Source organism: Macrobrachium nipponense, chromosome 45, assembly GCF_015104395.2.
Source record: "Macrobrachium nipponense isolate FS-2020 chromosome 45, ASM1510439v2, whole genome shotgun sequence".
In the NCBI taxonomy this organism is placed as follows: Eukaryota; Metazoa; Arthropoda; class Malacostraca; order Decapoda; family Palaemonidae; genus Macrobrachium; species Macrobrachium nipponense.
The window spans coordinates 2,395,641-2,418,535 of record NC_061105.1 but is presented as its reverse complement, the minus strand read 5'-3'; the positions used below and the strand labels follow the sequence as shown (position 1 = coordinate 2,418,535).

General features: G+C 35.7%; 2 protein-coding genes across 3 annotated transcripts in view; one reads left to right on the top strand and one right to left on the bottom strand.

The window, feature by feature from the left end:
- Window positions 1–22,895, bottom strand: part of LOC135214276 (COMM domain-containing protein 4-like) — a 197,572-nt gene that overhangs the window by 72,620 nt on the left and 102,057 nt on the right. The gene's annotated exons all lie outside the window — the stretch shown is intronic.
- LOC135214274 (protein PRQFV-amide-like) overlaps window positions 20,969–22,895 on the top strand; it is a 94,581-nt gene continuing 92,654 nt past the window's right edge. The window contains exon 1 of the mRNA XM_064248393.1: window positions 20,969–21,138. The gene's annotated coding sequence lies outside the window, so the exon portion shown is untranslated. The remainder of the gene's footprint in view (window positions 21,139–22,895) is intronic.

The window sequence follows — 22,895 nt, the reverse complement described above, 5'->3', positions numbered from 1 at the left end:
ATGTTCGTAGTCCACTTGAATATTGCAATATGATATGGTACCCACACTATCAAAAGGATATTGCCACAAATAGAGAGTGTACAAAGGTCCTTTACAGCTAGAATAGAAGAAGTTAAGGACCTAGACTACTGGGAAAGACTACAATTCTTAAAATTATATAGTCTGGAAAGGAGAAGAGAACGCTACATGATAATTCAGGCATGGAAACAGATAGAAGGAATAGCAGAAAATATCATGGAACTAAAAATATCAGAAAGAGCAAGCAGAGGTAGATTAATAGTGCCCAAAAATATACCAGGAAAAATAAGGAAAGCACACAGGACATTAATCCACTACGCACCAGCATCGATAATGCAGCGTCTATTCAATGCGTTGCCAGCTCATCTGAGGAATATATCAGGAGTGAGCGTAGATGTGTTTAAGAATAAGCTCGACAAATATCTAAAACTGCATCCCAGACCATCCAAAGATTGGGGAAGATGCAAAATATACCGGAAGATGTACTAGCAACTCTCTGGTAGACATTAGAGGTGCCTCACACTGAGGGACCTGGGGCAACCCGAACAAGATGTAAGGTCTGTAAGGTCTGATCATCTATCTATCTATCTATCTATCTATACACACACACAATACTATAACCCCCCAAAAAAAAAAAAAAAAACTTAAACCAGTAAATCCAGTAAACTAAAGCACGTGTCAATACCAGCAATCCCAAACCTTTACGAACATGTCTCTTTTATTTATTCATTTATTTATTTATTAGTCTGTAAGTGGATTACAAATACAACATTGAAAATGATATTTACATTGTGTACCAAATAACTCTATCTATCTATCTATCTATCTATTTATCTACGTGTCTATACACAAACAGTAAATATAAACCAAAAAAGAAACGTAATCCAGTAAACTAAGACACGCGTCAATACCAGCTATCTCAAACCTTTACGAACATGTCTCTTATATTTATTTATTTATTTATTTACTTACTTATTTATTTATTTATGTATAAGTTCGTAAGTGGATTAAGCCTCAAACTTAGCGGACACAACTTCAGGGGATCTGAATTCCCCCAGGGACGAACAACCACTTTGCAACGTCATAAGACTCTAGACCTATGCAAACGGGGGGCCTTTCTCCAATTCCTACGTCATGTTTTCTAGAAAAGACTTGTGTGGTTTTCTTTCGCATGTTTTGTCGTCTTCTTCGCGCAGTTCTTGTAATTACGATACACCTCTCTCCTCTTTTTTCTCGTCTGTTACTGTTTCAAAGCGTTTTAAACCTATATGTTTACGTGAGGTCATTTAACACGATTTCACGGTTCCAACATAAGGCCACTGTTAGATAATCTTAGCAGTGTTGCCATCTTGTTTTTGAGTTCGAGACGAGAAACTTAACGGCTCATACAAAGACTTCCATCTTTCAAACACTTGGCACCACTGCAGCAGCTTCCTGAATCAATCTGCAATTACTGCAATGCAGTGATATAGCATTAGTTCTTATGAATCTAGAATTAATTTCGTCATAATTAGAAGGAGGACATCCTATCTAGAAACATCAAGAGGTCAGTGGATATCAGAAAATACACTCACAAATGAGCTACAGTCGGAGGACATGCCACGTTAATGTCAAGTAAACTGGAAGACATACGATCTAGATGGCGTTGAGAGATCAGCGGATTAAGCTGACAACACGATGGACTAAAATAATAATAATAATAATAATAATAACGATTGGTACCAATGACTATCAGCAGGGCTGCAACCTCGAAGAGACGGAAAGTGATCCTCCTGTCACCTAGCGACGGTCACAAGTTCATGTTGAGAGATCAGCGATTAAGCTGACAACACGATGGACTAAAATAATAATAATAATAATAATAATAACGATTGGTACCAATGACTATCAGCAGGGCTACCAACCTCGAAGAGACGGAAAGTGATCCTCCTGTCACCTAGCGACGGTCACAAGTTCATGGGGGAGGGGAGGAAAACAGCCAATCATACTCACCCGTAAATAATCCCGGTGTGTGTGTGTGTGTGTGTGTGTGTACTTCAAAATGAAGTTGAGTTTACGGGGTTCTCTCTCTCTCTCTCTCTCTCTCTCTCTCTCTTTGCTTGCCGCCACACGGAATGCCTAAGTGAGTGGATTATTTTTAAATCAATTTATCTGTCTGGGACGTCCCTGACATCGGGAGCTATGGATTCGACAGAAATATTTACTTTTTATTCTCGAGTAGTCACCTCAATTTTTGTTTGCATGCATATTGAAATCCGTCCTCTCAAAGAGAGAGAGAGAGAGAGAGAGAGAGAGAGAGAGAGAGAGAGAGAGAGAGAGAGAGAGAGAGAGAGAGAGAGAATCGTTTAATCAAGCAAGCAAGCAAGCAATGAGACAAAAGAAAATATAAAAAAAAAATTCACCCCCAAAACACAAACCAACCACGATATCTGAATTGCATCAAATATGCAACAGCGACAGATAGATAGCGCGGAATCTCATCAACAAAGGAAGAACAACAACAATAAAAACATACAATAAATAAACAACACAAACAGCAACAACAACTGCTTGTTTTCCCGCCCTTATTCTATTACTTGCGTATTCCAAATGGATTCTGACGATGATGCCCGGCTCTACTGTCGTGTCCAGTGTGTGTGTGTGTGTGTGTGTGTGTGTGTGTGTGTGTGTGTGTGTGTGTGAACAGAAGGAGATTTTTTAAATCATTATTTCCAAAATATCAACGCAAAATCTTTACGTACAGCTGAAGAATCTCAGAAAAACGTCAAGGGCAACAATAACATAGGCAACATCCTATACTAAATCTCATGTAAACACTGTATATAATTTAGGTACGTATCTCCTATTCTTCCGATTGCATTTTTCCAAAGGTAATTTAACTCATTGTACGTAAGATACATACATACACATACGCATATATACATAAATACATGCATACACACATACATACAGTCACATCTTCCTCTAGTCACACCTACTCGTAAGAATATGTAACTAAGAACATTTGTTTTATCTAATATCTTTTAAGCAGGTACCCCCTTGCACAAAAAAGACGCATCCGAAACCTCTGAAACGACTTGGCTTAAACGGCCTAAAACCTAACTCGGGCTGATTTTCGAGAAGGTCGCTAGTATCAGGTGTCGAAAGCAAATTCTGTATCCATCTTTAAGCGTTCGAGGACATCCTCGAGCGCTTGTCTCTTAAGTATATCGAGGATGACTTCAAAAGGGGGCTGAAGACGGTGTCGGATTGCAGTGTGTTGAGACGCGGGGAGAGATTTATTTTTTACACCTCGGGACAATATTCGCTCTCAATTTCAGGGGGTTTTCTGGAGGAGAGAGAGAGAGAGAGAGAGAGAGAGAGAGATTCGAATACGTATTGATCATATCGTGCTTTAAGAGCTGTATGTACGAGTTAAATATCAGTTCTCATACCGAGAGAGCGAGTGTGTCCCCCCCCCCCAAAAAAAAAAAAAAAAAAAAAAACACGAACTGGGATAAATTCAATATTATAATTTACATGGCACTGCTATATACATATCATTATACCACACGCACAAACCTCTCTCTCTCTCTCTCTCTCTCTCTCTCTCTCTCTCTCTCTCTCTGGTGAATGAAAAATGAAGGTCGTATGCTTAGGCACAGAATTCTAAAACCCATTATTTCCTCGCTTCGTTATGGTCACAACGAGAAACATTACTCGCTCACCTTATTGGGGACACAGGGGTGGGGGGTGGGGGATGGGGGTGGGGGTGGGGTGGGGAGTTTGGGGGGAGGGATAAGACAGTCTATTCACGTAGCATAAATACCAGAAATCAGAAACCAGGTTCCCAGATTTACCGAGTGACGTTACTGAAATAAATATCTGCGTAATTGTTATGTCATTGGTGACCTGAGGACTGAATGAGAGAGAGAGAGAGAGAGAGAGAGAGAGAGAGAGAGAGAGAGAGAGAGAGAGAGAAGAGAGAGACTAAGCTTAAAGTTGGGACTGTGTGTTTTTTCTTTTTTTTTTGGCAAATCAGAATCGAAAGATTAAAACCAGAAAAAAAGAAAGAGAATAAAAGACTGACAGAATCACTATAAGGGAATGACATACAAATGGGAACAATTAAACCTTTTTTTTATTTCCTGTGGCATTTTTTCTGACTGAAGAGTTTTTTTTTTCTCTCTCTCTCTCTCTCTCTCTCTCTCTCTCTCTCTCTCTCTCTCTCTCTCTCTCTCTCGAAATGGATAAATTTGGGAACGTTCTGAAATCAGACATGTTTCGTTTTGGTCACTGTGTCTTGTCATGGTTACACTATAACAAATTTTTAACATTGTTTCTTCTGAGGGTAAACCCTATTCGTATGGAACAAGCCCACCAAATGGGCCATTGACTTGAAATTCAAGGTTTCCAAAGAATATTAAGGTGTTCATTAGGAAGACGTAACAGCTGTTATAAAACGAAAAAAATAAACAAACACACGGAGAACTTAAACTGTAGAAGTTCCAATTGCACGAAAGACATACTCAGTTTCCAGGTCAAAAGGAGTCAGAAATGACAGAGTAGTTTCTAGGTCACAAGGTCACCAAAAATGACCGAGATTCAAGGTCACAAAAATGACCGAGATTCAAGGTCGCAAAATTGACCAAGATTTAAGGTCACAAGGTCGCAAAAATGACCCAGTTTCAAGGTCGCAAGGTCGGAAATATTAATAGGTTTCAAGGTCGCAAAATTTCAATACACAAAAAAAAAAGAAGTCTTTTATATATGTTTTTCCACTTCCTACGTGACACGTGATCTATATATCTATATATCTTTCAGAATCATAACGAGAGAGAGACCTTACCTTACCTTACAGACCTTACATCTTGTTCGGGTTGCCCCAGGTCCCTCAGTGTGAGGCACCTCTAATGTCTACCAGAGAGTTGCTAGTACATCTTCCGGTATATTTTGCATCTTCCAATCTTGGATGGTCTGGGATGCAGTTTAGATATTTGTCGAGCTTATTCTTAAACACATCTACGCTCACTCCTGATATATTCCTCAGATGAGCTGGCAACGCATTGAATAGACGCTGCATTATCGATGCTGGTGCGTAGTGGATTAATGTCCTGTGTGCTTTCCTTATTTTTCCTGGTATAGTTTTGGGCACTATTAATCTACCTCTGCTTGCTCTTTCTGATATTTTTAGTTCCATGATATTTTCTGCTATTCCTTCTATCTGTTTCCATGCCTGAATTATCATGTAGCGTTCTCTTCTCCTTTCTAGACTATATAATTTTAAGAATTGTAGTCTTTCCCAGTGAGCTAGGTCCTTAACTTCTTCTATTCTAGCTGTAAAGACCTTTGTACACTCTCTATTTGTGCAATATCCTTTTGATAGTGTGCTGGGTACCATATCATATTGCAATATTCAAGTGGACTACGAACATATGTTTTATAAAGCATAATCATGTGTTCAGCTTTTCTTGTTTTGAAGTGCCGTAAAAACAACATTCCATTTTTGCTTTACATTTTGCCAAACAGAGTTGCTATTTGATCATTGCATAACATGTTCCTATTCATCATCACACCAAGGTCTTTAACTGCTTCCTTATTTGTGATGGTCTCATTATTAGGTCCCTTATATGCATATAGCTTTCTTTCTCTGTCTCCATAATTTATTGATTCAAATTTATCAGAGTTAAATACCATCCTATTTACCTCTGCCCAATCATATACTTTGTTAAGGTCTCTTTGTAGAGCGTTCCTATCTTCGTCACAAGTAATTTCTCTACTTATTCTTGTGTCATCTGCGAAACTACTCACTACCGAATCCTTCACATTATTGTCTATGTCTTCAATCATAATAACAAACAGTATTGCAGCTAACACCGTACCTTGCGGCACACCGGATATTACCTTGACTTCATCCGATTTCTCATCGTTTGCAATAACTATCTGTTTTCTGTTGTGTAAAAATTCTTTTAACCATCTTCCTACTTTATCCACGATATTGTGTTTTCTAATTTCTTCGCTAATATATTATGGTCTACTTTATCAAAAGCTTTTGCAAAGTCTAAATAAACCACATCTGTTTCATTTCCGCTTTTCATATTTTGAATATGTTCTCACGGTGGACTAACAGTTGGGTTTGTGTACTTTTTCCGGGTACGAAACCATGTGTCCTTTATTAAACAAATTATTTTTTATTAAATGTTTCATAATATTTTTCTTCATTACCCTTTCATACACTTTCATAATATGTGATGTTACTCACAGGCCCTATAATTACTTGCCTCTAGTCTTGATCCACTTTGAAAGTAGGGGTAATATATGCCTAATTTGTGCTCATCATAAATCTTGCCTGTATCTACACTTTGTCTTAATAATATTGCAAGTGGCTTTGCGATAGAATGAACTACTTTCTTTAACAAAATAGCAGGAATTCCATCAGGCCCTGCAGCAGCTCCATTTTTAATTTCATTAATAGCCTGCACAATATCAGCTTCATTAATATCTATGTCAGCTAAATATTCACTATTTTCATCCCTTACTTCTATATCATTATCTTCATTATCTATTCTAGGGGTGAATTCTCTCTTATATCGTTCTGCCAGTATGTTTGCAAATTTCCTTTTTTTCATTCGTTAATCTCCCTTCAATTCTCAGAGGGCCTATTTCTATTCTTCTTATTCATCTTCTTCGCATATGCGTATAATAGTTTGGGGTTTTTGCTTGATATTTAATAGGGTTTTTCTTCCAAGTCCCGTTTTTCATTTTCTTTTGATTGTATAATCTTTTGTTCTGCATTTTCTATCTTACTTTTTAGTTCTATAACTTTCCATGCATTTTTTTCTTTTGCAAGACCTTTTTTCCACTTTCTGATTTTCTGGAACAAGATCCTTCTGTCTCTTGGTATGCATGAATGATGTTTACTTTTCTTCTTCGGTATATATTTTTCCACTATTTTCTCCAATATTTTATATAATATCTCCGTATTTACCCTTATGTCATCACTTACGAAAATGTTATCCCAATCTTTGTTTAATTCTTCATTAATTTCTGAGAGAGAGAGAGAGAGAGAGAGAGAGAGAGAGAGAGAGAGAGAGAGAGAGAGAGAGAGAGAGAGAGAGGCAAGCTTATTTCACTCTCGTTCTGCTAATGAATCTCTCCCTGGATTCCAGCATCCCATTTTCCAGTACCGATTTTCCAGTCAGCTGCATTATTAAAAAATACAAAAATAAAATGTCAATCAAAATATCTGAAAAACAAATTAATATATAAATAAAATAAAATAAATCTATAAATAAATAAAACAAATAAATTAACGATTAAATTAATTATCTGATTAATAAAAATATATGAATGAATGAATGAATGAATGAATGAATGAATGAATGAATGAATGAATGAATGAGTCACTGAATCGATGAATAAATAATTGAATGAGTGAGTGAGCGAGAGAAACATTGAATCAAAGATTAAGTGTGTGTGAATGAATGAAAGAAAGTGAGTGAGTGAAGGCATAAATAAATTATTGAAATAATGAATGAAATAATGAATGAATGAAGGCAATAATAAATGAATGAGATAATGGCTGCTAAAATGAACGATTGCATGAATAAACAACAAAATGAATAAATAACACTGAATTACATGAGGAAGGGAATTTGGCTCATAAAACTGGAGAGAGAGAGAGAGAGAGAGAGAGAGAGAGAGAGAGAGAGAGAGAGAGTTACGTCATTTCAAGAAGTAGAGAGTTTAGCTTATAGAACTGGGGAGAGAGAGAGAGAGAAAGAGAGAGAGAGAGAGAGAGAGAGAGAGAGAGAGAGAGAGAGAGAGAGAAAATTACGTCATCTCAAGAGGTAGGGAAGTTTAGCTCATAAAACGAGAGAGAGAGAGAGAGAAAGAAAGAATTATCTGGAAGAATTTCTTCATCGCCTTCGGAATTCTTCAAACAAGTGATTATCATCAAACACCATCAACAAGCTTATTAAACGGATGAGTCCCCTTCGAAAGACCTACAAGAAGAAGAAGAAGAAGAAGAAGAAGACGATAATAATCTCAAATGATTAATTAAGGGTCGCTGGCTATTCGCAGTTTGTCTTGTCAGTGAGTCAATAAACGCGGGGGCGAGCAGTCAACACTTTTTAGAGCTCTGTCAATATCACGAAAACCAAAAGAAGTTGCCCCTTTTTCGTCAATTCCGAATTTGTTCAATATTCTGTGGTCGTATCTTTATTCTCCTTTTCTTTTTTTTTACCTTTTCCTTCGTAGATCTCGCAGCTGAATACGTTCCCGAGTGTCGTAACAATTAAAATAAATACGTAACTTGCGTCTACAGCCCTAAGTGATGCGCTGTTTCTATTACTACTCTCTCAAACTCCCATTGGCTATCTCGTCTAATTTACATATGCAACGTTACAAACAGACGCCCTCAGAAGACGCCAAGTTTGTTTTAGGGTTTCTTAAAGTACTGAATGTACTACTATGAGATTCAGGGTCTCTGTAACACGGTTTTTTGGACTTTGCTCCTTGTCAAAGCATCGGATGTAGCTGAAAGTTGACATATGTATATTTTACAACCACACACAAATTTTGTCAGCATTATCAATAACCTAAACCCGATAGTTTTGATTTTTATAGAGTAAAAATGATCTAGCCGACGCCATGGCCAATGATTACGAGCCAAGAGTCGAAAAACATTCATTACGTAAGCAAGGTAAACAAACACCTTTTGACTAAATGTTGCCCCGCCCATCCACCAGACAGAAATGCCATCGGCTCTGAAACCCAAAGACTTTATGAATGGCGGAACGATACATAGATGTGGGTGGGGTATCAGTGCTAGCGTAGTAATACTACTGTAGCAGTAGTGCCGCAACAGTATAGCAGTAATATACATGAATTAAACGTTTAGACCAACTGCTGGGATCCTTGAGGATCATTTAGCACTTCTTACAACTACTCGAGAAATTAGTTTTTATAGCCAGAAGTTAAATTTTCTAATCCAACAATGCCCATGGTAGCCTTCAGTGTTATCCTGAATTATAACGAGGCGAAAGTGGGTGGAGCCTCATGAAGTCACCATTCTGACGAAAATTATTGGTGAAGGTTTAAAGCCAATATACGGTACCGGCTATTTTTTTTTCAGTAAATAGGTAGATAGCCAATAAATAAAAATTGCTTGACATTGGATATAGCAGTTATCAAATCAAGCTTGTCTACTATGTTTTTGGTAATTACCAACTATTCCCTACATCTTGTCAATCTGATTTTGACCTATAAAGTAGTCTGTAATTTCTTTGGAAACTTATTTTGGGAGTTAGACTAATAATCGAAGTGTTTTTGTATTTATTAACATATTTTGTTGGTTTGTTCATTATGACAATTATCAGTGGGGAGGTTCCAGAGTTCATAAAGGTGTACTGCTTTGCTTGTATTTAAATTTGTATGTCATTGTTGCCAGAGGTTTAGCCTTCGTTACGTATAGGCAATCATCCATCGAGAAAGAGGGAAGAAATGATGTCATAAGTTACGTAACGAGTGCGTTCGACACCATTTCTCTGAGTAAGTTGGCCCGTCTTCAAAAAAGGTCACTTTTACATTATAAGTACCAAATTTATTCAACCTACATATTGCAGAATACACTAAAAATTTATGTGTTGATATAATATGTATTCTGAATAAGCGATATATTTATGAAATGCATAGATAAAAAGTTATTGCGAAAAAACCGTGTTACAGAGGCCCTGAATCTCATAGTAGGTCTGTTTTCTCTTAGTCTTTCTTATGACTGTATTCTACACCGGAACGTGTGTAAGCTTTTTTTTTTCCAGTCAGTAAACAAATTGTCTCCGGCTAGCGAGGAATCGAGACGTATAACTTAACATACAAAAAACTACTGGTTTTTTTTTTTTTTTTTTTTTTTTTTTTTTTGTACCAAAGACTTATGAATGACGAAGCATTAATGAATTCTGATACAATAATATGAACCTTAAGTATAGCTACATAAAAACAATTACAATTCTCTACCAATTGCTTTAAGTTCTTTTCTGAATTCCGATAAACACCAGACACTTAAAACCAGCAAACTACTACATAAAAACAATTATAAATCTCTATCAATTGCTTTAAGTTCTTTCCTGAATTCCGATAATCACCAGACACTTAAAATCCAGCAAACTTACAGACAGATATCCTTCGTCTACATCAAACCTCAAGAACACCAGAAGACACCGAGAAGGAGAGGAAAAAGTCACCTCGATCCCAAGAGACGCTCCTGACGAAGGAATGGTCGAGGAGAAGGGAGGATGGAGCCCTTTATTTATTTTTTTTAATAGCCAATTATGATCCGTAGCTGCCCAAGGGGCAAAACCTGCCGATTAATTAAATACCTATAATTGGTGAAGAGGAAAATGATTTACATATTACAGGGAGGGTGGGAGGGTATACTAGAGATATCTGCATGTATAGGTATGAATCCATAAACCGTAATCATATATGGATGCTGGGAGGCTAACAGGTATGATACTGATGGGGAGAATTGCTAAAAATCTTCTCTCTCTCTCCAAATGGCCATTAGTACCAGGTTCACTCATCCAGTCAACATAAGCATACTGAGGCTTGAAGGAGACGAGAGAGAGAGAGAGAGAGAGAGAGAGAGAGAGAGAGAGAGAGAGAGAGAGAGAGAGGAGACCCGGCGATAATGACCTTGTAAACAACACACACACACACAAGAATACGACACAGATCACCAAGAATACGACACAGATCACCATGAGAACGTTCTCATAAGGACACGCTCTACATTCCAAGTCGTAGGCATCAACAAAAACCCTCGTCATTCATTTGTTTCTCCATTCATGCCTGCTGCTGGCCGTTGTGACCACAGCTGCCTGCTGGTCGCTGTGATCGCAGCTGTCTGCTGTTCGCTGTGACCACAGGTGCCTGCTGTTCGCTGTGACCACAGGTGCCTGCTGTTCGCTGTGACCACAGCGGCCTGCTGGTCACTGCTGCTTGCCCTCCTCGTGATGGCGCGACAGAAATGAAACTAACAGGCGAAATATGAAAAGGGAAACAAAATTCCCTCTCAACAAAAGGCGCGCATCAACGCGCGAAACATTTCGCTTCAAAACTGACGGAGAGTTGGGTCGTGACTTGTCCTCAGACCTCAGAGAGAGAGAGAGAGAGAGAGAGAGAGAGAGAGAGAGAGAGAGAGAGAGAGAGGAATTGTGCTTGTGGGTGTGTGAGAGAGAAAGCGGAACTGTGCTTTTGTGTGTATTTTCGTGTTTTCGTGTAAGAGAGAGAGAGAGAGAGAGAGAGAGAGAGAGTTACAAGGATTAGGATGTCTCAAAGACTTATTAGTCCAACTGAGAGAGTGGAATTCTTTGTGTGTGGAGAGAGAGAGAGAGAGAGAGAGAGAGAGAGAGAGAGAGAGAGAGAGAGAGAGTATGATCCCTATACAAGCAGACCAAGTAAAAACACGAAAACGAGTCTATATACAAAACCGCTAGACTGCAAGCAGGAACAAACCAGAACAAGCACAAACGCCCTTACATCACGGCCTACCTATACGTCCGTCGTATCTGCTATTTACGACACCCGACTCCCCGTTAAGAGCTTGCGTTCGGGATACTTTTCAAAATTACGACCGCAAACACCCCCGACCGAGCGAACGATGTTTCTCTGGTGCAATAAAACCTGCCCTTGTGTTTACCGGGGGCGTTCATTTCGAACGCTTTTCTAATTCTTCTTCTTCTTCTTCCTTTTAATCGAAGGCGACTTGTTCCGGCAAACATCAACTAGAAGCTACTTTTGGTTGAAAATCATAGACTCAAGATAATGATACTGATATCTATGATTAATAAATATATATATATATATATATATATATATATATATATATATATATATATATATACATACATAAGTACATATATTAACAACTATACAGATACCTATCTGTATACATTGACACGAATTAGGCGCGTTCAATTAAAAGCCACTTTGTCCATTAACGACATAATCTCAAGTGTATCATCAGTCTGTCAAATTAAAAAACACACCCATTTAAAAATATTATAAATGACAATAACATTCTAAAAAAACATCATATTGTTAATTATATAAAAAAAAATAAAAACTTTAGCGTTAACTTCACTGTAAGTAAGTCAACGACATTGTGTATATAGTAGTATATAATATATATTATATATATATATATATATATATATATATATATATACTCTTCCTACCTCCCCAATCTAATAAATAAAAGGAGGGTATGGCCTCAATAACTCCTCATAACAATAACAGTTGGGTATGAACAATCTTTTTGTAGAACGCGAACTCGGTCGTATCAGAACTGGCCTTTATCCACCGTTTGGAGGGACTGTATACCACACAATGGAACCAAAACTAAGAATTTTGCGTGTTACGTACTTACAAATATTAATTGTATTATACAAATACATTACTATATATATATATAATATATATATATATATATATATATATATATATATATACATACATGAATAACTTGATCACGAAGTATATGAAACGTGATGCTATGTATAAATAAAAGTTTTGCAACGGGGGGAAATGAAAGAAGAGAGAGCCAAGAACTTTCGGTCTAGCACGACCCTTTACTTAGGCACAACTGATCACACAGAGCAAAAACATGTAAAAGTAGGTATAATATTTAAACTGACATTACAAGATTAGCATAAGGTCCATTTCACTTTGCAGAAACGTGAAAACGCCTGAGGGCAAGATTAGTTATTTTTAGGCAGCCACACCTTGGAGGAGCACACACGTGGTCAAACAGATGATTCATCCAGAAAACTATTTTGAAAAACAAGGAGGCATATACGACTTAGTACCATGACATTTACAAAAATGTGCCAAAAAATTGAGTGAAAAGACGAAAATAGGATATAAAAAAATATATATATATATATATATATATATATATATATATATATATATATATATATAGAAAGAGAGAGAGAGAGAGAGAGAGAGAGAGAGAGAGAGAGAGAGAGAGAGATAATAACTATATGCATGTGGGACTGATTAATTAATAGTTCATTTATTTTAAGGTCCTTCATAAACATTTTACAAATATATGGGTCTAAATGGTACATTCCCAGACTAAGATTTAGCTTGTTTTTATTAGTGATTTGTATAATTGCTGCTTCCAGTAAATTTCTTGAAACATAATCATTAGACCTAGCAATTACAGAAGTATCGCCCCAATTTATAAAATGAGATTTTTTGCTCAGATGGAGAAACAGTGCATTTGAAGTCTGGGCTGTTCTAACTGAATACATATACTGCTTAATACGTACTCATAAATTTTTACTTGACTGACCGATGTAAAAAGATGGGCAATCCTTACAAGGAATTTTGTAAATAATGTTGTTATTTGTTACGGGACTATTCTTAATTAGAATTTCTTTAATGGTATTGTTATAAGAGAACACTACATTAACATTGAAACGATTTAAATATATTATTTTGGACGGTTTCAAATCCACGAAAGTAAGGCAAGCTAAGTACATTTTTAGGGGTTTCTTTTTCATTACTAACTACACTATAAAACTTTTTGTGAGCTTTTTTAAAACATAAATTATATGAGGTGGGTAGCAGAGATTGTTTCCTATCTTTTTTACGTATTCTATTTCTTGGTCAAGATATTGTTGGTACCGATGTAAATGATTTATTGTCTAAATTGAATAATTTAGTGCCATCCATAAAAGTCACTGTTGAAAGTGAAAATAACAATGTCATCCCTTTCCTAGATGTATTAGTGCATAGAGAATCTTTCCAATGTAAATTCAGTATTTATAGAATACCCACAAATAATTTAACGTGTACATTTTTATTCTGGCCACCATCTTAACATTAAAATTTTATTTTTTTCTTCTATGTTCTTACGTGCTTTGCGCTTCACGAGTCCACAATATCTTGACAAAGAAATAGAATACATAAAAAAGATAGGAAACGATCTCTGCTGCCCATATAATTGATTTATGTTATAAAAAAGCTCACAAAAAGTTTTATAGTGTTGCTACTAATGAAAAAGAAATGCCTAAAAATGTACTTAGCTTGCCTTACTTTCGTGGATTTGAAACCATAAAATTAATATTTAAATCGTTCAATGTTAATGTAGTGTTCTCTTATAACAATACCATTAAAGAAATTCTAATTAAGAATAGACCCGTAACAAATAACAACATAATTTACAAAATTCCTTGTAAGGATTGCCCATATTTTTACGTCGGTCAGTCAAGTAAAAATTTATGTGTACGTATTAAGCTCCATATGAATTCAGTTAGAACAGCCCAGACTTCAAATGCATTGTTTCTCCATCTGAGCAAAAAATCTCATTTTATAAATTGGGGCAATACCTCTGTAATTGCTAGATCTAATGATTATATTTCAAGAAATTTACTGGAATCAGCAATTATACAAATCACAAATAAAAACAACCTAAATCTTAGTCTGAGATTGTACCATTTGGACCCATATATTTGTAAAATGTTTATGAATGACCTTAAAATAAATGAACTATTAATTAATTAGTCCTACATGTATATAGTTATTATCTCTCTCTCTCTCTCTCTCTCTCTCTCTCTCTCTCTCTCTCTCTATATATATATATATATATATATAATATAATATATATATAAATATATATATATATATATATAATATATATATATATATATCCTATTTTCGTCTTTTCACTCATTGTTTGGAACATTTTTGTAAATTTCGTGTTACTAAGTCGTATATGCCTCCTTGTTATTCAAAATGTATTGTTTTCTGGATGAATCATCTGTTGACCACGTGTGTGCTCCTCCAAGGTGTGGCTGCCTAAAAATCACTAATCTTGCCCTCAGGCGTTTTCTCGTTTCTGTAAAGTGAAATCGACCTTATGCTAATCTTGCAATGTCAGTTTAGATATTATGCCTACTTTTACTATGTTTTTACTCTGCGTGATCAGTTGGGCCTAAGTAAAGGGTCGTGTTACGCCGATAGTTCTTGGCTCTCTCGCCTTACACTTTCCTCCCTGGCAAAACCTTTATTTATACATGCATACATACATACAGACATGCATACATACATACATACATACATATATTACACCCTTAGTTAATTTATGATAAATGCCATAATAGATTTTCTTCGCTCGGAGAAGAAAGTCGTGCTCGCCACTGCTCTTTCTGGCATTGCAGCTACCTTACTCCACAATGGTCGAACGCTTCACACTCGCTTCAAGATTCCCATCAACATCACCCCTGAATCCACTTGCCAGGTGTCTGACCAACATGCAAGTGCACAGCTCTTCAGGATGACAGACTTGATCATAATTGATGAAGTCGGCCAAGGTGACAAACTGTTATTCGAATGTTTGGATCGATCATTGCGTAGCATTAGGAAGAATCAAGAGTTGTTTGGAGAAATCTGCGTTCTGTTTGTTGGTGATTGGAAGCAAATTCTTCCCGTTGTGAAACGCGGAAGTCGAGCACAGATAGTCAATGCAACCTTGAAGACATCATACATCTGGAAGTCAGTAACAGAACTGAAACTATCACTCAACATGAGAGTTCGCAATTCATCCGATGCCACCTTTGCGTCCTATCTCAGAGACATATGATCAGGGAACTGTTCGTACATTGAGCCTCCGAGAAATACGATTGCAGTTCGCCCTGAATTTGTGCTAGAATCCTCTTCTGTTTCTGATATTTGCAAGTTTGTCTTTGATTGATTAAGTGAGATTTATGCGGACCCGTCGTGGCTATGTTCGCGAGCTGTAATAGCTTCAACCAATGAAGTCGTCAATAGTGTCGACGAGCACATGATCAACAACTTCCCCGTAGAAAGTCGCGAATATTTCAGCTCGGACACAATAGAAGATGAAAATTATCATCAATATCCGCAAGATTTTTTGAATAACTTAAATCCATCGGGACTGCCAGTGCACAAAATAACGTTGAAGAAGTACTGCCCAGTAATGTTGCTTCGGAATTTTGATCCTGCCAATGGACATTGCAACGGAACGAGGTACACCGTTATGGAGCTAAACTCCCACGTTATCGAAGCAGTGATAGCAACGGGCCCTCACACCGGCAAACGTCTGTTCATCCCCCGGATTCCTCTGATGCCTTTGGACAACCAGTTTCCGTTCCAGTTACGGCGCAGGCAGTTTCCAATCAAGCTGGCCTTCTCATTCACTGCAAACAAGTCGCAGGGCCAGACTTCTGATCGTGTTGGTGTGTTTCTGCCGTCACCCATGTTCACGCATGGCCAACTGCATGTGGCGATGAGCAGAGCAACTGACTCTGCCAACTTGAAGTTAAGTTGTGGACAAACTGATAATATTGTGTACAAAGAGGTTCTGTAGTAGGTATGTATAAAAATCGCCCTTATTTTAATATTGCTGAACAAATAGTACATATAAATTTTTCACTTCTGCACCCGTATTTTATCACCCATCGTAGATGGGTAAGTTTGCTAGTAAGAAGAAAATGGGATAAGCCAGTGGAAATTGCACCCATAATCATAAGAACACTAGGCACGATCCCAAAATCCCTGAAAAGGAATCTGGAAAAACTAGAGGCTGAAGTAACTCTAGGACTCATGCAGAAGAATGTGTTCCTAGAAAAAGCGCACATAGTAAGAAAAGTGATGGACTCCTAAGGAGGCAGGATGCAACCCGGAACCCCACACTATAAATACCGACCAGTCAATTGGAGGACTCTGGTAGACCAAAAAAAATAATAATAATAGTAATAATAATAATTTCATACTTCAATAATTTACAAGAGAGAGAGAGAGAGAGAGAGAGAGAGAGAGAGAGAGAGAGAGAGAGAGAGAGAGAGAGAGATCCAATGACACATATTTACCTTTCTTTAAAAGTTGAAAAAGCTGCTAACATGACATTTTTCTCGAGGCAAAACGCTTCCCAATCAATCATTTTTATTTCCTTCAAATAAATATAAATAAAAAAGGTTGACATCTATGAGGCGCTCTCTAACAAGCAAGTAGACACTATGTGCAAACGCCTACGTTGCAATTAAGGGGGTCAATAAACAATATTTTGTAATCCTTCAAAAGAGGAATAAAGTATTTTGGCGAAATCTGCCAATATGTCTGCAGGCATGTATATGCCCATACGCAAATACGCAACACTGGTCTTGTAAAAACACACAAACACACACACACACACATATATAAATATATATATATATATGTTATACGACCACAAATAACACGTGAAGATTGTATATCAAGAGCCAGCAGGAAAAATGAAAAACAGCAGTACCTAGCGCTTTCGTGTATTCTTGACACACCTCATCAGGGTACAATATATAAAAGAATGAAAAATAGCTTCGAAATATCAAAGGTAAACATAAAAACAAAAAAGTACATAGAAATAACGAAACTGGACGTGGAACAAGCTTTCAGAATCCTGAGGTCAAATAGATATAGTTTTAATCAAGCAATCCCCTTGGAATGGAGGACTCGATTGGGCGATTATTGTTATCATAAGTTGCGAAGCCAGTGCCGACTTCTGAAGAATAAACTCGATCGTAAACTTAAACAGCTCATCAAGAACAGCGGTTGGACTAAAGATGCAAATCCCCAGTTTGTATGTAATTTATCGGATAAAGTGTTAGATGATGTAACAAGAACGGCTCTCGGTTATGGTATCAACTTCAGTGTTTGTGACGAGAAAGTGGACTGGGTAGGAATAGCTAAATCATTTTGTAATTTAGAAAAATTTGGATCGTTGTCTATTGAAGATTTCAACATCTGTAAGGGTATTGTTTATGGGGCATGTTCTTTTAAGTGCTACTCTAATGTACCTGATAGGTTTTTAAAGGCGTACAGCAACCTTAAAAAAGATAAAACGTTACACATTACGAAAGCTGATAAATCAAATGCTCTTGTGTTAATAAATAAAGATGATTATGTAAATAAAATGTTAGTTTTGTTAAGTGACCAAGAAACTTATACAGTCCTGAACCATAATCCATTAGAGAAGGTTAATAGTAGTTTCAATAAAAACTTAAAAACATTGTTAGGGGAAAAAGATTGATTAATTAAGAAATTTTTGTATTGTATTGGTGCAATCCTTGCCCTATCTTTATGGACTTATTAAAACTCACAAACAAAATAACCCTGTACGACCTATTATTAGTTCTGTAGGGTCATCAACTTATAATTTGTCAAAGTGGCTTGTCAGTGAATTGTCACCTCTTATAGGAAAAATTTCAGGATTTTCAGTAAAAAATAATGTGGATTTTGTAAACCGTCTCAGAAGCTGTAACATTAATTACGAATTTAAAATGATTAGCTTTGATGTAGTTTCCCTTTTTACTAAAGTTCCAGTTGACGACCTGATAACATTTTTAGCTGATGAGTTGGATAAATACGTATTTTCTCTGCAAACTGACACCATTTTAGAGTTGCTGAAACTGTGTATTAAGGAATGTAAATTTACTTTCAATGGTAAATTCTATGAGCAGAGGTTTGGTATGGCTATGGGGAACCCTTTATCGCCCTTTTAAGTAACATTTACATGGAGTTTTTTGAAAAGAAAACTTCTATCAAATATTTTACCTGCGAATGTTCTTTGGGTTTAGGTATGTCGATGACATATTTTGTGTATGGCCTTTGTGTGAGGATGTGAACAGATTTTTAATTAGATTAAATGCGCTGGTTCCCTCTATAAAGTTCACACTTGAGGAGGAAATAGATTCAGTTTTGCCATTTTTAGATGTAAGTGTGCATAGACAGGGTAACAGATTTAAATTTTCGGTTTTTAGGAAACCTTCAAATGTATGTTCTTACATTCACTTTTACTCCAATCACCATTTGAAAGTTAAACTCTCTGTATTCTCTTCCATGTTTTTAAGAGCTTTAAGAATTTGTTTGTCCTGAATTTTTAGAAGACGAGATTACCAAGATTTATGATATTGCTTTTAAATTGAAGTATCCGGCATTTTTAGTTGATGTTGCTTTAAGAAAGGCTAAGAAAACATTTTATGCAGTGGACCATGTACAGGCTTTCGACCCTAGTAATTTGCTTGTTTTACCTTTTGACAACAGGTTTCTTTCTTTGCATAAAATGTTTAAAGTTTTTAATGTTAACGTTGTTTTTAGTAACACTAAGTCTGTAAGAACAATTTTAATAAGGAACTCTCCAAATTTACAAACGGGTTGCATTTACGAAATTCCATGCAGAGATTGTGATAAAAAATATATTGGTCAAAGTGGCAAACTACTGGCATCAAGATTAAATCATATATTGTGTACTGTAGGAAGTACATCGATGGCTCTCTTTTACATATGAATAATTTTAATCACGCATTAATTGGAACAATTCAAAGGAAATTTTATTTTGTAGAGACATTATTAAAAGAAATATTATAGAATCTAGTATAATAAAATATAAGTCATGTAGTGTTTTTAATATTAGCAACGGACAATATAAACTAGATAACTGGCTTACGAAATGTATTGTTGACAACTTCGTAACTATGTAATTGACTGCTTAGTAGTTCCATTTCCATTTGTTGTTGTCATTTAAGTGTAATTCTAGGCTGTGGACCATTTGCTTCTTGACTAGGCTGTTTGATTGTTCTGTATTTTACTTTTTGTTTTTATGTTTACCTTTGATATTTCGAAGCTATTTTTCATTCTTTTATATATGTACCCTGATGAGGTGTGTCAAGAATACACGAAAGCGCTAGGTACTGCTGTTTTTTCATTTTTCCTGCTGGCTCTTGATATATATATATATATATATATATATATATATATATATATATATATAATATATATATATATATATATTCCCTCAACCTCTTGTCGAAGAGGGAAAAATGATAAATTCACGAAACACCGAAGTAAAAGGAGAATTCAAAATAGACGAAACAGAATTAAAGAAAAAGGTCACGATAATAGGTAAATATGATGAGAAAAATGTCCCTGTCGAGTCTATTGCAGTTTTCGATGCAATCTTACATAATTAAATTGGAACAGTTGGTAATTCTAACTGCGTTATTGTACCTGATGGTTTGTGTTAATTTAAAATAAAAACATGATACTTACTATTATATATTAAATAAACTGCAGCCAATAATAATAATAATAATAATCTAATAATAATAATAATAATATAATAATAAAATAATAATAATAATAATATAATAATAACAATTATTATTATTATATTATTAATTATTATTATTATTATTATTATTATTATTATTATTATTATTATTATTATTATTATTATTATTATTATTATTATAAATAAATATATACGTATATATACATATATGTATGAAAATCCTACTGTTACTTCTGTAATTTAAAAAAAAAAAACAATAAAACGTTCACTTAAAACCATATTTGAAAAAACCACTTCATGTCCTCACTGCACAAAATCACCTATTTCAGACGTCCCGTCGAATATCGGGGAACAAAATAAAGAGTTTATTCGACACCTAAACCAGTCGACGAGATACTTTGATTAACCGTCCCAAAAATACGCATGCAATCGTCATGGCCCACTTAGGGATACCTTCTTGTTAAAAGTCCACAAACTATTACAGCCGTCTCTCTCAGGGTCACAGACGGCAACTGACTCCGCCCACTTCATAAATGTGGAGGAGTAAAAGTGGGCGTGGCTTAAGGGAGGTTTCGCCACGGCACTCATCTCTAATTTAAATTATTTAATCCCCTTCCTGCGCATCTAAAGTGGGGCGTTTATCATTCTCCCGCAAAATACATCCATACAAACGTAACTTGCAGTAACCGTCATTCGCGTAAACTAAATCTCGTTATATAAAAATAATGCAGAATACTGGATCGGGAAACATCTGGCAACCACCCGTGACGTCACCGTAGGAGGAGGTGTGGGCAGATATATAAGCGAGGGTACAGGTGAGAAACTCGATCGGTCGACGCCGGGACATCGCGAGAGTAGGTCGGTCGGTCAGTCAGTCGTGTGTCTTCTTTCCCCCATCCCAAAAAAATACAGCGTCAACCGAGAGGCTCCTGGCTGACGCTCTCACCTCCCCTCCCCCCCATAAATTAAAAGACTTCGACGAGTTTGAAAAGCCACTCAGGGTGAGTAAACAGTTTTCATTCATGAATTTATCATTTACTAGCTTTATTGTTTGTCATGCAAATATTATCAAAACAACAGAATGGGAAATATGATACGATTATTATATCAGGTGGTTGTGTATTAAACCAAATGCATAAGAAGCGGTTAATTCATTATACATGAACGTAGGTATACATGCGCTAATCACAATACTTATACATATGTCTCAACGAGCGTGCTTGCGTGTACAAAAGCACAAGTACAATGTACATCCATACGCAGATAAATTCCCAATAAAATAGTTCCGAGAAATCACCGTGTATGCATACATACCAAAATAATTAAGACGGTAAATATAATGAAAAGAAAATATTACAAGAATTCATTTTACAAACTTTCACGTATAAAAGAAATAATGAGGATATATAAAAAAAAAAATAAACGTAAGAGAGAAATATTAATTTACATATTTAAAACTGTGTCCGATAAAGGTCTACGGGGTTTGAAACCCACGTTCCACTATGTCGCGTCAACACGGAAAATGAAGATATTGAAAAATCGAGTAGAATCTTTTATATAATCTACGTCCATTTTTATATTAGATCAAAACTATAATTATTACAGTAACTAATCTCTAATAATAATGTATATAATAGTAATAATAATAATAGCGATAAACCGAAAATAAATTATAAATTCAGAAGAAAGGAAAAAATCAAGACGAAAGGAATCACTTAAACCATTTGGAAGTTAACAGCAATTATTGAATGCTTGGAAGGCTTCGGTATATCAAGGTGCTATAATCTTACGTAAATATTCTCTCATTTATAATCTAGTTTCTTGCTGTGGTAAAATTATTTGAGATGATACAAGAATATTCGGCTATGTGAGAGAAATTTATTACACGACTTGGTTGATATAAAAAAAATGGTCATTTTCAAATTGTTCATATTTAATTTTCTAAATGATTCCACAACTGACGGCAGCTCAACATCACATGAAAACAAGCAATGTCTCAAAAAGTCTAAAGTCTTAGCGTCATCTATATTTGCTTAGTTACATTTTTCAGTGAAAATCCAATTTATACTGTTATAATGAAATTCTCGCGCTAATCCAGTTCAAAATTCCAAAGATAAGTTTACTCTCAATATGATTTTAGATAAATACACTACTCCTTTCAGCTCCAAATAACCCCAATAAGCAATCATGTATAAGAATCCAGGATAAACACAAAAAAGCTTTTTCTAACCTTTTTATTATGCTGTAAAACTCAAGAACGCAAATATATGAAAATGAAACGATTTATATTATTATAACGGTGAAATTAAGGCATCGCCAAAGTTTGTTATAGTCTCTTCTTGAATCAGGTGATTAAAACTCAGGATAATACACATAACTACGCTGCTATTTTATAGGAGGACGTCAGATAAATAAAAGATAAAAGAAAAATTCTCATTTTCTATATCACGTCGAAAAAACCTGACACTAAATGAGAGAAATATAAGCTGTCTTCCTGTAATATTATATGGGGGAAAACTTACTACAAATGGAAAAAGGTAAAAATCTATCTCTCCTTCGTAAAGTTAGTTTTGACACAAAAATCGACATATTACACTAAAATTAGCCCCCCTTTCGTTTCTCAAGTCACGCCAGCCCTACCTGAAACTTTACATAAAAAACAAGAGCAAAAAGTTATGTCACCGTTTTAAAAGAGTTTTTTTTTCTTGTGGAGAGTTTTGTAAATAAAAAAAAAAGGTTTTTATATTCAGCATCTATC